The sequence below is a fragment of the Scyliorhinus canicula genome, chromosome 11, assembly GCF_902713615.1.
Source record: "Scyliorhinus canicula chromosome 11, sScyCan1.1, whole genome shotgun sequence".
NCBI lineage: Eukaryota > Metazoa > Chordata > Chondrichthyes > Carcharhiniformes > Scyliorhinidae > Scyliorhinus > Scyliorhinus canicula.
Window position 1 is genome coordinate 102,732,591 of NC_052156.1, and position 17,518 is coordinate 102,750,108.

The window sequence follows — 17,518 nt, forward strand, 5'->3', positions numbered from 1 at the left end:
CCACAGTCCAAAGGTGTGCAGGTTAGGTATATTGGCCATGCTAAATTTCCCCTTCAAAGGTTAGGTGGGATTACGCGTATAGGGCAGGGGAGTGGGCCTAGGTAAAATGATCTTTCCGAGGGTTGGTGCAGACTCGGGGACAAATGTGCTCCTTCTGCACTGTCGGAATTCTATGATTTTCTTCCCCAAAGGATATTAGTGAACCCGATGGGTTTTAATGACAATGGTTTAATGATCACTATGACAGGGATTAGAATTTAATTCCAAATGTCATTAATTCAATTTAAATTCCGCCAGCTGTCAAGGTGGGATTTGAACTCATGTCCCCAGTGCATTAGCCTCGGCCTCTGGATTACTAGTCTGGAGATATTACTGTTACACCACTCCACTCTTTAAAAGGAGCATATGATTCTGACTCTCACAAGTATGTGAGGAGGAAGACTCGTGGCTACACTGTGTTTCTTCAGAAAAAGGGCTCAAGACTCAATATCTTGAAGAAAGTTAACTGAACATCCAGCCAAGTAGCAGGAGGGATCAAAGTAACAACCTTCTTGGGTGAGAAAAAAAATGTCCTTGACTTTTCATTTCTCAAATTGGCAACTAAGGAGTGAATGAAAACCCTTGAAAATACAGCTGCCTCAACAGATACAAGTACTAAAAATAGACAGGTATTTGTTATGTTACAGGGTGTAATTCACTGAGAAACATTTTATATTTTATAGCAAGATATAATTTTCTATTTTGTACTTGGACTTCCCAACAAACACGATAGGGAAAAAAAACATTTTCAATGAATGGCAAATATGAAACAAAAGCTGAGCATTTTTGCTACTGAAATTGTCAGCAAGTTTAAAACCTTATCAAAGATACCGGTAATTGTAACACTACAAAAAGCTGCAGTGATTACAGAGTCAGAGATGCCGAATAAACAGTAGAGAAGCAAGCGTCCACTTGGAAATGTTGCCTCTTGGTTCTCCACATCTGTATGACCCTCAGTCCTTAACCTTTGCAACTCTTGTGAAAGGTCTATCAATTAGTGTGGTGGTAATATATAGAATCACCGAATCTTACAGCACAGATTCTGCCTCTTATGCCTGGACCAGCCTTTTCATTCGGCTTACTACCCCTGCCATAGCACTGAAAGCGCGTGTAAGTCACAAATTGCATCCAATGTGATCATTACCATGGTGAATTATCCCTCCTAGGCCTTCTCATCCTGTCTACAGCCTTTGACATCATCCTCCAACACCTCTGCCCTCTTGTCCAGATATGTTGGACTGCTCTCATCTGATTCCAATCATAAACATCTAATCACAGACAGAGAATCACCTATAATGGCTTCTCTTCCTGCTCCCACTATGGTACTTCTTGTGCCCACCCACCCCCAAGGATTGATCCTTGGGGAGAGAGCGGGTAAATGGAGTTGAAATCAACCATGATTGAATGGTGGAGTGGACTCGATGGGCCGAATGGCCTTACTTCCACTCCTATGTCTTATGGTCTTATGATCCTTGGCCCCTTCTATTTTTTTATCTAGGTGCTGCCCCTCAATGAAATCATGCTAAAAGTACAACATCAGGTTTGAAATGTTCGCTAAAACATCCAGCTCCAACTCACCACTACCTCCTCCCACCACCCTACCTCGCTCCATCATTGTTGTGCTGCTTTGGAGTAAATGTTTGATAAAGTACCAAATAATAAACTTATTAGCAAAATTAAAGCTTGGGGAGCTAAAGAAATAGTGGCAGCAGAGATACAAAATTGGATAAGGGCAGAAACATCTTTTTCTCAGGCTGGGGCACAGTGTATGGTGGTGTCACCTCAGGGTCAGTATTAGGAGCATTGTTCTTGTTGATATATAACAATTTCCTGGACTTGGGTTGACAAGACACGATTTTAAAGTTTACAGAAAATATAAAGCAGGAAAATTTAGTAAACAGTGTGAAATATAGTGAGAGACTCCAGGAGGGTATTGACAGACTGGGGGAAATGGGCAGACACTTAGAATAGAACCACAGGGCAGCACAGTGGTGCAATGGTTAGCCCTGCTGCCTCACGGTACTGAGGTCGCAGGTTCGATCCCAGCCCTGGGTCACTGTCGGTGTGGAGTTTGCACATTCTCCCCGTCACTGTGTGGGCTTCACCCCCACAATCCAAAGATGTGCAGGGTAGGTGGATTGGCCACACTAATTGCCCCTTAATTGGAAAAAATGCATTGGGTATTCTAAATTTATTTAAGAAAAAAAATAGAACCACAGAATTCCTTTATGGAGGAGGCCATTCAGCCCATCGAGTCTGCACCGACCCCCTGAAAGGACATCCTACTTCAGCCCATTCCCCTGCCTGATCCCTGTAGCTGCATAACTCCAGCTAACCAGTGCATCTTTGGACACTGAGGGGCAATTTAGCACGGCCAATCCACCTGACCAGCACATCTCTGGACTGATCAGGTGATGATCAGATCATCTGTTTTAATTTGACCAATGAAATTTAACGTTGAGAGTTGTGAAGTGACACATTTTGGGAGGAAGAGTGAGGAAAAGGGACACGAGTTAAAGGATACCATTTACTGGGGATGCAGGAAGAAACAGACCAAGAGCATCTAGATACAAATCTCTGAGGGGTTTATTGAAGAGAAGTTAAACCACCATATGGGAACCCTAATTTTATTAATGAAGGCCTAAACTGGAAAAGTGGGTGTGATAACCCTCACCAGAACCACGGGGGAATCGCTGATTGATCTACTCCTGGGCGTAGAATACGTGTTCCCGGGTAAGCAGGTGAAGGCCGATCCAGCTGGGGCTCATTAGCGGGGCCTTTAAATGTAGCTTCCAGACCCGGATCCACAGCTGCCGATGGTCCTCAGCTGGTACCTTTTTTTTGTGTGCTGCAGTAGCGACTTTATCTGCAGTTTAAATAAACCAGTTTGGCCTTTCAGTCTGTGCCTCCTGGAACTATCACGGACGGGGGGGGGGGGGGGGGGGGGGGGGGGGGGGGGGCTCTTGTGACGCAATGGGTAGCTTCCCTACCTCTGGGCCAAAAAAAAATTAGGGTACCCATTAAGGGGCAATTTAGCATGACAATCCACCTACTCTGCACATCTTTGGGTTGTGGGGTGAGACTCATCCAGACACTGGGAGAATGTGCAAACTCCACACAGACAGTGATCCGGGGCCAGGATCGAACCTGGATCCTTGGTGCCATGAGACAGCAGTGCTAACCACTGTGCTGTCCTCCCCATTCAAGTACTTGATGATCATGGGAGGTTCATAAAGTGGCCAAAAAGGTTGATTATCAGCCTGTAGATGTTTCCAATACGTCTGATGGCAGGCAGTAAGAGTGGGAGAGTTTCAAACCACTGCTGTGCTTTGCCAAGCATAATCATGGACCAATCCAATGGAAGTCAATGGTTGCCAATGCCCTCTTTATTCAATCAGAACCATTCATGCTTTTGAACATCTCTATCAAATCTGCTCTTTGCCACAGCAGTTACCTAGAGGAGAGGAGCATACAAAAGGAGGAATGTTGTGCAAAATCTGTCTAAAAACATGATTTAAACATCAGCGGGAGTACTGTGTTCAGTTCTGAGCTCCATTCTTTCAGAAGGACGTCAATGCCTTCGAGAGAGTGCAGAAAAGACCTACCAGAATGGTGCCATGGATGTGGGACTTCAGCTACATTGAGAAGCAGGGGCGAAGAGGAGACGATATAGGTGTTCGTAAGCACGAGAAGTTTTAATTGAATAAATAAAAAGGAACTGTGTCCTGTGGCTGAAGGGTCAATAATTAGAGGACACAACATGAGGAAATGTCTTTGTTAACGCAGTGCAGTGTGCTGTCGGCCAATTGTAACTCTCAAAAGGAAATTGGATAAATACATGAAAGAAAAAGATTTACAAGCTGTGAGAATAATAGAATCTTGACAGTGTAGAAGGAGGCCGTTTGGCCCATCAAGTCTGAACGGGCTTTCTGAAAGAGCACCCTACCTCGGCCCACTCCCCCACCCTATACCTGTAACCCCACCTAATCTGCGCATCTTTGGATACAAATGGGCAATTTTAGCATGGCCAATTCACCTAACATGTACCGGTGGTATTCTCCCACCCCCACACAGGGTGGGAGAATCGCCGGGGCGCCTCGCGAATCGCGCCACGCCGCCCAGACCTCCGCACGCGATTCTCCCACCCCCCGAAACCAGCGCCGCGCGAATCGTGCCGGGCCGCTCAGAGAATCGCCGCAAACGGCGAATCTCCGGCCGGATGGGCCGAGCGGCCGCTCCGGCACGACAGGGTCTCGCCGGCGCCGTCCACACCCGGTCACTGCCGGTGGTAACGCTCAGGGGCTGGCCTGTGGGGTGGGGGGGGCTCCTTCACCGGGGGGGGGGGGCTCTGAAGGGGTCTGGCCCGCGATCGGGGCCCACTAATCGGCGGGCCAGCCTCTCCCCATCCCTCCCCCCCCCCGGGCCACATTCCGCCGCGGCCGGCCCCTGAACACCCACGCCATATTGCGTCCGGGCCGGCGCGCGTAAGAAGTTCCCCGCGCATGCGCAGGATGGCGCGGCGGTAGGGACGCTGGAGTGGCGTGAACCATTCCAGGGCTGTGCTGGCCCCCTGTGGGGGCCAGAATAGGTTGTGCCCAGGCCCTGTTCGCGCTGTCGTGAAACATGACGGCGTTCACGACGGCGCGGGCAATTGGGCCGCGGAGCGGAGAATCTGTGGGAGGAAACTGGAACACCTGGAGGAAACCCACGCAGGCACGGGGAGATTGTGCAAATCCACACAGTCACCCAAGACCAGAACTGAACCTGGATCCCTGACACAGAGAAGGGGGGGGGGGGGGGGGGTGACACAATTGGATAACTCTACTACGCGCAATTGGCTTGATCCTTCCAGAACTCGTCAATTTGGTGAAACTATCACTGACTTGTAATTTGGTTTATCTCTGAAACAATAGTGCCCAACATCTACCCTGAATGAAAAGCTAAAATAGGAGTGGTGCTCACAATTAGAACATAGAACAGTACAGCACAGAACAGGCCCTTCGGCCCTCGATGTTGTGCCGAGCAATGATCACCCTACTCAAACCCACGTATCCACCCTATACCCGTAACCCAACAACCCCCCCCTTAACCTTACTTTTTAGGACACTACGGGCAATTTAGCAAGGCCAATCCACCTAACCCGCACATCTTTGGACTGTGGGAGGAAACCGGAGCACCCGGAGGAAACCCACGCACACACGGGGAGGACGTGCAGACTCCGCACAGACAGTGACCCAGCCGGGAATCGAACCTGGGACCCTGGAGCTGTGAAGCATTTATGCTAACCACCATGCTACCGTGCTGCCCACGGTATTCTAAAGTGAGAATCAAAAATAATTGTATTTACATGGCAAAACATGCCTTTGTGTTTGATTAAATGAGCTTCACACATATTGCGGTGGACAGTGGATGGATATTTAGCAGTGCTCATTGACCTGTCAGCCAACAACAGCAGCAAGGTATTGAATTCCACCTCAGCACAAAAGGCTTTGATAAGTGTAATGCAAACTATTGTGATTCCATATCATTATAAAATGAAACATTAGAAAGACGGAAACTGAACAGACCATTGAGAAGTGGTAACCAGATCTGATGCAATGCTGCTTCAGGCTTTCAATCACTTTCTTCTTGCTAAAGCACTTCATGTTTTAATATGTTTTGTTTAAATGTGTATTAAACCTTGATTGTGTGAAATGAGCCACCATAAAGAAATTGCAATCTCTCATGTAGGAATTGACTGTCAATGTCTTATTAATTACCTTGTTAAATTTTTTTTTTTTACATAGAATTTACAGTGCAGGAGGAGGCCATTCAGCCCATCGAGTCTGCACCAGCTCTTGGAAAGAGCACCCTACCCAAGGTTAACACCTCCACCCTGTCCCCATAACCCAGTACCCCACCCACCACTAAGGGCAATTTTGGACACTAAGGGCAATTTATCATGGCCAAACCACCTAACCTGCACATCTTTGGACTGTGGGAGGAAACCGGAGCACCCGGAGGAAACCCACGCACACACGGGGAGGATGTGCAGACTCCACACAGACAACGACCCAAGCCGGAATCGAACCTGGGACCCTGGAGCTGTGAAGCGATTGTGCTATCCACAATGCTACCGTGCTGCCAATGGGGATGGGGAGATTGTGCAAACTCCACACAGACAAGGCCGGAATTGAACCCAGGTCCCTGGCGCTGTGAGGCAGCAGTGTTAACCACTGTGCCACCGTGCCAATGACTGAGGAGACTTGACCTGTGTTCTTTAGAGTTTACAGGTTTGTCAATGGCAATTACATTGTTATGGTTTGTTAATGTCATAGAAAGAATCATAGAATCAGGTTTAAGGTTTGTCAATGGCAATTACATTGTTATGGTTTGTTAATGTCATAGAAAGAATCATAGAATCGTACAGAGCAGAAGAAGGCCATTCAGCCCATTGAGTCTGCACCGACCCTCCGAAAGAGCACCCTACCCAAAGCTCACTCCCCCATCCTATCCCCACCTAACCTTATGGACACTAAGAGGTAATTTAATATGGCCAATCCACCTCACCTACACATCTTTGGTCAATTACCTTATTAGGGGAAGCAGTTGATGGGTATTGGAACACACATAAATAGGGGATAGTTGGGACACTGGGTGTAGGTGAAGAGCTTTGACTCTGAACTAATGTCAGTAAGCTCTATCAGCAGGGAAAGCTTAGGGCAGAATTCTCCGTTCCCCATAACCTGTGTTATTCGGCAGCGCACCATTCACAGGTAGCGGGATTCTGTCTTCCCGTCGCTTCTCAGTGGTATTTCTCATTGAAGCCACCCCACAGCGCCGGGAAACCCACGGGCCGGGGTGCGCTCCCGGCGGGAAAAGGTTGCGCAACGGCCAGAGATTTCCGGCATTTGGGTCTTTGCTTTGGCTTCACCATCTGATGTGGATCTTGTTAACACTGACTGCAGTGTGAGGAGAAACTCCAAAGGTTTCCTCTCCATTTCCGATACAATCCATTATGATACCTGTGGGAGTGAGAAAACAAAATAGGACAACTATGTGTAGTTTAGACCATTGACAAAGGAAGTAATTAACCAAAGAATCAAAGAATCCTACAGTGCAGAAGGGGACCATTTGGCCCATCGAGTCTGCACCGACCCTCCGGAAGAGAGCCCACTCCCCCGCCTTATCCCCATAACCCCACCTAACCTACACATCTTTGGACAATAAGAGGCAATTTAGCATAGCCAATCCACCTAACCTACACATCTTTGGACAATAAGAGGCAATTTAGCACAGCCAATCCACCTAACCTACACATCTTTGGACAATAAGAGGCAATTTAGCACAGCCAATCCACCTAACCTACACATCTTTGGACCACGGGAGGAAACCGGAGCAGCCGGAGGAAACCTACGCAGACTCGAGGAGAAGGTGCAAACTGCACATAGACCAAGCCACCCAAGGCCGGAATTGAACCCGGGTCCTTGGCGTTGTGAGGCAGCAGTGCTAACCACTGTGCCACCGTGCCACTGCTTACATTTTGAAATCACCCCTCTGGATGTCCCAAGGTGGTTTCGGAACCAATGAGGCAGGTTTGAAGTGGCAAGGTCGTACAAACAGCAATGAAATAAATGACCGGATAATCTGTTTTAATGGTGTTGGTTGAGGGATAAATATTGGCCGGAAAGCTTCCCTACTCTTCTTTAAATAATGCCGCAGGATGAGGTTCCTCACACCCTCCGGTGAGGGCAGGCAGGGCCTTGGTTTAAGGCCACGTCTGAAAGACGGTACTTCGGACAGTGCTGCATTTCCTCAAGTATCAACTTGGGTTAGGTCCTCAAAATCTTTGGAGTGGAGTTTGATCCCACAACATTCTGACTCGGAGGGAGATGTGTGACCACTGAGCCACGGTTGGCACCTCATCAGGACCTGTGGACTAGCTCTGTCAAGGTGAAACGCTCTACCACTGAAAGGCCCTGGGCTCCTGAGGCTGCGTTTTTGGAATTCTTTCAACCAAAGTCTGCAAACAGGTTCATTCTGATCATAGATCCTGGCATGCCATTTAAGATAAAAGAATTTTGTCACAGTTTGCTGCTCTATTGCTACAAGTCAAGAACTGACCTTGACGGATTAAACCCAGACAATACAGCATTTGTGTGCTAAACAATCACATTTTTGTTTTTGTTAAAGTCGCATTCCTGTGATTAAACTGCCCTTTCTTGCAAGTGGAATCAAACTCAGGAATTCCTCACCTCGATTGCGAACTTAATTGGCTGCCACAAGCTGGGAGGATTTTGCAACAAATTTAAACTCGCAGGTAAAGGAGGCATCCCAAGTTTTTATATAAAAGTGACTGAGACAGGAAAAACTTGGCATTTTGAAATTCCCATGTGAAAAACAAGCATAAACTCTTCACTGGATTAATGCTGATGTTACAGCAGTAGAGAGGGATTTCAAACACAGAAGATTCTGGAAGTCCTCAGCAGGCCAGGCAGTGTCTGTTGACAGAGTAACAGAATTAATATCTTAGTAAAGCTCTTGCCTTGAGCTTGCACGATTATAGGTTCAAGACCTACACCAGAGACGTGAACACAAATCTCAAGGTTGATGTTCCAGTGCAGGGTTTAGGGAATGCTGCACTGTCTGAGGTGTCGTCACTCTTGTCAGATGTTAAACCAAGGCCTGGCCTGCTCTGAGGTGGACACTTAAGATTCTATCACAGATTTGGAGTATTGCGTACAGTTCTGGTCGCCTCATTATAGGAAGGACGTGGAAGCTTTGGAACGGGTGCAGAGGAGATTTACCAGGATGTTGCCTGGTATGGAGGGAAAATCTTATGAGGAAAGGCTGATGGACTTGAGGTTGTTTTCGTTAGAGAGAAGAAGGTTAAGAGGTGACTTAATAGAGGCATACAAAATGATCAGAGGGTTAGATAGGGTGGACAGTGAGAGCCTTCTCCCGCGGATGGAGGTGGCTAGCACGAGGGGACATAGCCTTAAATTGAGGGGTAATAGATATAGGACAGACGTCAGAGGTAGGTTTTTTACGCAAAGAGTGGTGAGGCCGTGGAATGCCCTACCTGCAACAGTAGTGAACTCGCCAACATTGAGGTCATTTAAAAGTTTATTGGATAAGCATATGGATGATAATGGCATAGTGTAGGTTAGATGGCCTTTAGTTTTTGACTTCCCATGTCGGTGCAACATCGTGGGCCGAAGGGCCTGTACTGCGCTGTATCGTTCTATGTTCTATTTGAAGAAGAGCAGAGGAGTTCTCGCAGATTTTCAAGGACACTTCGTAAGGAGTACGGGAAATGTCGTCTGTAAGGGCGGACACTTGTTCATCAGTCTCTCAGTGACCGTCTCTCGCTGACAGTTCAGTGACGATGAAGCGAGATGTATGTTTTGGAAGTTGTAATCGATAAGTAACCACGTGCAGTAACAGGAACGTAGAAGCAGGAGTAGGCCATTCAGTCACTCCTGCCTGCTCCACCATTCAACCAGATCATGTCTGATCATCTACCTCAATATCATTTCCCCATGCTACCCCCATATCCCATGATATCCTTGGTATTTAGAAATCCATCGATCTCAGTCTTGAACAGACTCAATGACTGCGCTTCCACAGATCCCTGTGGAATTACAAAGATTCCTCACCCTCCGACTGATGAAATTCATCATCTTAGTCATAAATAACGTGCCACTTATTCTAAGACTGTGTCCCATGGTTCTAGACCGCGCCCCACCCACAACTCCCTAGCCAGGAGCAACATCTTTTCTATATCTACCCTGTCCAGTCCTTAAATGTTTTGTAACTTTCAATGAGATCACCTCTCATTCTTGTAAACTCTAAAGAACACAGGTCAAGTCTCCTCAGTCATTGGCACGGTGGCACAATGGTTAACACTGCTGCCTCACAGCGCCAGGGACCTGGGTTCAATTCCGGCCTTGTCTGTGTGGAGTTTGCACAATCTCCCCATGCATGGGTTTCCTCCCACAGTCCAAAGATGTGCAGATTAGATGGATTGGCCATGATCAACTGCCCCTTGGTGTCCTGGGGTATGTAGATTGGGTGGGGTTGCAGGGATGGGACGGGGTGTGTGGGACCTGGGTGAGGTGCTCTTTTGGAGGGTTTGTGCAGACTCGTTGGGCCGAGTGGACTGTAGTGATTCTATTATTTGATTAATTCTTCATGGGATAGTCCTGCCATGAACAGTCTGGTGAATCTTCATTGCACTCCCTCTGACAAATATATCCTTCCTGAGGTAAAGGTCCCAAAACCGTACACAAAACTCCAGGTGCGGTCTATCCAAGGTTCTATACAATTGAAGCACCTTTTCTCCTATACTCAAATCCTCTTGGGGTAAGGCCAAAAAAGCTCAGTATATGAGGCAATGCTACAGAACATGTGGATTCCTACATAGCAGATTTAGGATGAGGTATAAAAGAAAGCATGATCAGAGATTTACCTTAAAATTCAATGATGCCTCGTCAGCCTTTGAACATCCTCAAACTCAAAACTGTGACACCTCTGAATTCTCCAGTGTAGCATTGTCATAAGCATATGTTTCATCCAGTCATTACTGGATGCTGAATTCTGAAGAAAATCAATAAATGTTTCAAATCCTATCACTGGGTAAGTAACTTCTAACCTTTTATGTAACAATATATATTCCTTTCACAAAAGCACCCACATATTCTAAAACGGCAGGGGGAGGGACACAGACTGTTAGCAGAATAGGGACACAGCATAACACAGAAAAGCTATCAAGTCAGAGGGAATACAGTGGTCGTAAGTTTCAAGGGAGTAAAACTAGGCTGGGTGACCTCTACTTTAATGCCAGGAGTATTACAGGTAAAACGGATGAGTTTAAGGGTGATGATTGACACGTAGAATTGCAATATCGTGGAGACGTGGTTGAGGGTGGGGCAGGGTTGGCAGTACAACATCCGGGGATATAGTTCAACATCCCGGAATATAGAATCTTGAGGGGAGATAGAGGAAGGGGTGAAAGAGGAGGCATTGCAATATTAGTTAAGGAGTCAGTTATTGCAGTAAGGAGAGATGATATCTTGGAGGGGAGATCAAATTAAGCTAGGTGGGTAGAGCTCAGGAACAAAAAAGGGACAGCCACGTGGCTAGATGTTTATTATAGATCCCCAGACAATCAGCAGGAAATTGAGGAGCAAATATGTGCTCAATTCGCAGAGGTAATAATAGGTTAATTGTATAAGGTGATTTCAACTTTCCCAACATTAATTGGGACAGTCACTGTATTAAGGGCTTAAATAGAGTGGAGTTCTTAAAATGTGTACGGAGAACTTTTTAGCTTAATATGGAGAGGGTCCAACAAGGGACGGTGCAGTGCTGGACCCAATTCTGGGGATTGAAGCCAGACAAGTGTTGGTGGGGGAGAATTTTGGTGATAGTGACCACAACATGGTATAATTTAAGTCTGTTATGGACAAAGAAATAGGCAAGTGCAAAAAAATGTTTTGGATTGGGGATGAGCGGAATTTAGTAAAATAAGGCAGGTTCTGGCTAAGGTAGGCTGTAAAGTGTTACTTGTGGGGAAATCTACAAAAGAGCAGTGGGGAGGGGGGGGGGGGGGGATGCCTTCAAAAATAAATAGGGAGGGTACAGGCTCAACATGTTTCCTCTAGGGTAATAGGAAGGAGTAAGAGGCCCAGAGAACCATGGATGACCAGAGAATATGACGAGAAGGAAAAGAGAGGCTTTTAGCAAGTACAAGGCGAGCAAATCAATGGAGGCTTTAGTGGAGTACAGACAGTGCAGGATGGAGCTTAAGAAAGCAATTAGGCCTCAACTAAATGATATGAGAAAGTTCTGGCTGGTAAAAGTAGGGAAAATCCTAAGATGTTCTATAAGCATATCAATGGGAAAGAGTAGGGCCCATTAGGGGCCAAGGGGGAAATCTGTGGTGGAACCAGAGGACATTGGTAGGGTGTTGAATGAATATTTCATATCTGGCTTCACCCAAGAGAATGAGGAGGCCGATATGGAACTTGAGGAGAGAACCTGTGAGATTCTTGAGCAAATTGACATAGGGAGTGACAAGGTGTTGGCAGGCTGAAAAGTGGACAAATCTCCAGATCTGGATGGATTGAGTCACTGGATGTTGTGGGAAGTGAGGAAGGAGTTTTCAGGGGCTCTGATCCTAATTTTTAATTCCTCCCTGGCCATGGGGAAGGTGCTAGAGGACTGGAGAACTGTTGTCCCACTATTTAAGAAAGGTTGGAGAGATAAGCCAGGAAACTACGGACTGGTGGGTCTCACGTCAGTGATAGGGAAACTATTGGAGAAAATTCTGAAGGAGAGAATCTATCTCCTCTTGGAGAGGCAACGTTTGATCAAGAATAGTCAGCATGGCTTAATATAATCTTTATTATTGTCACAAGTAGGCTTACATTAACACAGCAATGAAGTTACTGTGAAAATCCCCTAGTCGCCACACTCCGGCGCCTGTTCGGGTACACAAAGGGAGAATTCAGAATGTCCAATTCACCTAAGCTTAGTCAGAGGGAGATCATGCCTAACAAATTTGTTTGAATGTTTTGAGCATGTGACTGGTGTGTAGATGAGGGTAGTGCAGTTGATGTAGTTTACATGGATTTCCGCAAAGCCTTTGACAAGGTCCCACATGGGAGACTTATAAAGAAGGCATATGGGATACAGGGTACCTTGATACAGTGTATTCAATATTGGCTTCACTGGAGGAGACAGAGGGTGATGACAGACGGCTACTTTAGTGACTGGAAGCCAGTGTCCAGTGGTGTACCACAAGGATCTGTACTGGGCCCCCTATTGTTTATCATTTATATAAACGACATACATGAGTATGTGGGGGGTAGGATCAGTAACTTTGTGGATGACACAAAGATTGGCCAGGTGGTTAACAATGAGGTTGAATGTTTGGGTACAGAAAGATATAGAGGAGATGCTCATATGGGCAGAAAAGTGGAAGATGGAATTAAACCCTGTAAAGTGTGAGGTGACACACTTGGAAGGAATAATTTGACAAGGAAGTATTCAATGAATGGCCTGACATTCCAAGGAACAAAGGGACCTTTGGTCAATAGGGCGGTGAAAAAGGCACCTGGGACACTTGCCTTTATCAAACGAGGAATAGATTACAAAAGGAGGGAGGTCATGTTGGAGTTATATATAGAACTTTGGTGAGGCCACAGCTGGAGTACTGTGTGCAATTCTGGTTGCCACATTATAGGAAGGATGCGATTGCACTGGAGGGAGTGCAGAAGCGATTCACCAGGATGTTGCCTGGGATGGAACATTTAAGTTATGAAGAGCGGATGGATAGGCTTGGGTTATTTACACTAGAGCAGAGAAGACTGAGGGACGACCTGATCGAGGTGTACAAGACTATGAGGGGCATGGACAGGGTGGTTAGAGAGCAGCTGTTCCCCTTAATTGAAGGGTCAGTTATGAGGGAACAAGTTGAAGGTGAGGGGCAGAAGGCATTATTCTGTGATTCTGTGATTTTATCACCCAATACCTAAATATACCTAAATATACTCCAACAATCAATTTGAGGAAAACCTTTTTGGTTTTGCAGGACGTGCAGGTTAGGTGGATTGGCCATGTTAAATTGCCCTTAGTGACCAAAAAAAGTAAGATGGGGTTATTGGGTTAGGGGGATAGGATGGAAGTGAGGGCTTAAGTGGGTCGGTGCAGACTCAATGGACCGAATGGCCTCCTTCTGCACTGTATGTTCTATGTGCCCAGAGAGTGGTGACGGTCTGGAATGCACCGCCTGGGAGGCTGGTAGAGGCGGGTTGCCTCACATCCTTTAAAAGTACCTGGATAAGCATTTGGCATGTCATAACATTTAAGGCTATGGGCCAAGTGCTGGCAAATGGGAGGTAGGGAGGTCAGGTGTTTTTCATGTGTCGGTGCAGACTCGAAGGGCCGAAGGGCTTTTTCTGCACAGCATTATTCTGTGATTCTGTGATTTTATCACCCAATACCTAAATATACTTCAACAATCTTCAATCTCACTTTCTCTTGAATAAATCACCCGGCTGATTAAATAACTGGACACGGTTCTTCAACTCTGACCCCTTGAGCGCCAAGTTAACAATGAGGGAGATGTGGAGAAAGGGAGAGACTGAGGGAGGTAAAGAGCTCCACAGTGTTGAGGGCCAGGGGAGGAATAAGTTAATGTAACAGGCTGTGCTCGACGTCTTCATTTCAACTATGTGAGGATGAGAAAAGTAAATGTATGACGTATTTGCAGCTGAGAAGGAACAAGGGAGGAAGTTTGTGGGACGATTACTTGGTGTCTTTTGGCCCACTGATGAACACAATAACAGAAAGAAAAGCTCAGATGGAGAGAGAATTGGGAGGTGCCAGGAGATTCAAGTCTGATTGGACTTTCAATTACAGAACAATTACCGAGTAAATAAGTGCAGGAATCTCTCAAGTTAATGGAAAAGGTTCAGAGGATGACCACAAACTCAGCACACAGAGAGTGTATTTCCCACAAATACATCAAGCAAAATATCTCCATCTATGGTCCATTCACTAGTTATTTTAATGGGGATCTCTAGACTATCATGTACTTGGTGAATGAGTATCACACAGATAAAGGAGATGTGCTCTGGGCCATTGAGAGAATATTGTTTAGGATGCTGATGGGAATAATATGGATGTTCCTTGGAACACCTTCTCTCTCTCTTCTGGAATCATGCCCTCAGAGAGTGCTGACAATTATCCACCTCCATGTTGCTTTTGCTCTGGAGGTGCGGATCATCTTTGTATGCGGTGCAATGGTTAGCACTGAGACTACGGCGCTGACGACCTGGGTTTGAATCCTGGCCCTGAGTCACAGTCCGTGTGGAGTTTGCACATTCTCCCCATGTCTGCATGGGTTTCACCCCCACAACCCAAAGATGTGCTGGTTAGGTAGATTGGCCACACTAAATTGCCCCTTAATTGGAAAAAAAAATTGGGTACTCTAAATTTAAAAAAAAATCTTTGTTGGTGGTGCATTCATCCAGTTTGCAAGACTCTTTGTCGACCTCTATCTGATTCACCATCAATCTTTCACATCAGCATCAGACTCCCCAGGAAATTCTGACTGTCTCTTGCTGATCTTGGCCAGCAGACTTTTTTCAGTCTTGGATTTTACCAGCACTAATAGTTTGAATGTCCAAGATTCTTCACTTTTTACCTCAAAAGCTACAGCCAGAATTTTACACTCTCCCTCCCATCCCAGCAGGTTCTAAGGTGGGGGGAGCATGAAACTGCATGGATGGGATTCCCTCCAAAATCTCACTGCCACGCCCCCCCCCCCCCCCCCACACCTGGTCGTGATTTAATGCTGGGGAAAGCAAAGCCTCAGATGAGAAGCCCAGGTGAATGACAGATTGGTGTAGGAAACCCTGAATTGAACAGAGTTTGATCTTGGGTGTGAAATGGGGGTGTGGGCAGTGTGGCCTCCATCAGAAACCTCCTTCCGACTGGGGGTGTCCTCCCCTGATGGCTTGGTGACCCCCGCTGAGGCCCCAATCATACCCATCCTACAATCCCCACCCTGGAATCCCTGCTATTAACCTCTTCTCCAGTTCCTGGCACTTGGTTCCAGGCAGCTCCTTGCAATGCCTCTTCTGGCCACTGCAGCACTGTTCCTGGAGGGACTGGAAAGCTGGCGGTCAAAAAGATCACGAGGCACAAGAGGCAGAGCCGCCAGGGACAGGCCAGAGGGCAAGCGGATAACCAGAGGGAGCAACATTATCTGCCGGTTAATACACGCTGGGACCAACACTGGGGGACAGCTGAGGCAGATCGGCCAAATTGGGGGGGACACATAAGTAGATGTAAATATTTATGGTGATCTTTGTTTATGCTTTCTTTCTCGCTCTTTGGCTTTTTGTAAATTTTCATCTTTGCTTGATATTACGCGCAGTTATGAAACTTGTAATTTAACGTAAGAACTGAAATGTGTAACTTTTTAAAATAAATTTAGAGTACCCAATTATTCTTTCCAATTACGGGGCAATTTAAAATGGCCAATCTACCTACCCTGCACATCTTTGGGTTGTGGGGGTGAAACCCATGCAGACACGGGGAGAATGTGCAAACTCCACACGGACTGTGACCCAGGGCCGGGATTTGAACCCGGGTCCTCAGCGCTGTAGGCAGCAATGCTAACCACTGTGCCACCGTGCTGCCCTGAAATGTGTAACATAATGTTTTTATTGGTTTTCACATTTTAATTTAATAAAACACATACAACCAGTGAGCAGCTACACCGAGATGGTCAAATCACATAAGGATGGAGCATGTCTCCATTTCAACTTCAGAGCACTCAGCAGAATTGGATTTGCACCCATGATGATTAGAAATCCAATTGCCTTGAACGAGAATGAAGAAGGAAACAGGTTGGATTGATCGAACGTCATTTAAACAATGTATTTGTATAAATCCAACACTTATTAGTTAATGTTTATTAAAAGTTGTTGTTTAAAAGCACTCAGGTCTGAATCAAACAAAGATTATTGTTACCAGGATGATAAAACCTTTGGTGCCATCGTAACCAAATCCACCAACAAACAGCAATGTGCTAATGACTAGCTGAACCGGCATTTCACATTATTGGTTATGGATGAACATTGGCTGAGGCAGCATGAGAATACCAGGAGAGTTCCCCTGCTTTGAATGGGGCTGCAGGATTGCTTCCATTATCTGAGAATGCAGTCGGGGTGTCTGTGAGCCGCTCAAAAAGCAACATTCCTGACAATGCAGCACTCCCTCAGTGTTACTAGGCCTAGCTTATCTGCTCAAGTCTGTGCAATAGGGCTTGAGCACACAGCCTTCTAACTAGGGTGCCAACTCCAGCTGGACATAGGGGCTGGTTTAGCACACTGGGCTAAACCACTGGCTTTTAAAGCAGACCAAGGCAGGCCAGCAGCATGGTTCAATTCCCGTACCAGCCTCCCCGAACAGGCACTGGAATGTGGCGACTAGGGGCTTTTCACAGTAACTTCATTGAAGCCTACTCGTGAGAATAAGCGATTTTCATTTCATTTCCATGACATGACAGAGCTCCCAGAAGTCACATCACGGAAAGTCGGTGGCATGGTGTGGGTGGGTGAAACTTATTTTCCTGTTGGAGAAATTGAAGCAACAATGAGATGCCCATGCCTGACACTCCATTACGTCGCTCTTCTGCACGGCCACGAACGGGACCCCTCACAATCGCTTGTTTGTCTTCCCCAGGAAGTCCACCTCTAGGGTCTCGCTTCCACGTTGGCTGACGACTCCGGGACCAGTTCTACTCCGGAGGCACGGGAGGAGCCATAAGACGGACCCTCTAGTTGAGAGGGTTCAGCTGCTGCATGTGAACCCCCAATACGCCTACATCGAGCACCTCAACGGAATGGAAAACAGTTTCCCTGTGAGACCTGGCACCCGCTGGCTCTCGGTAGCTGTCTGGTTCTCTGCTAATTAAATTGAG

General features: G+C 46.6%; 1 long non-coding RNA gene across 1 annotated transcript in view; it reads right to left on the reverse strand.

Moving 5' to 3' along the window:
- Positions 1–8,339: 8,339 nt before the first annotated feature.
- The window catches only part of LOC119973657, a 29,523-nt gene continuing 20,344 nt past the window's right edge, over positions 8,340–17,518 (reverse strand). Inside the window, exons 2-3 of the long non-coding RNA XR_005462363.1 lie at positions 10,490–10,617; positions 8,340–8,519 (exon numbers count right to left, since the gene is read on the reverse strand). This is a non-coding gene — a long non-coding RNA (uncharacterized LOC119973657). The remainder of the gene's footprint in view (positions 8,520–10,489; positions 10,618–17,518) is intronic.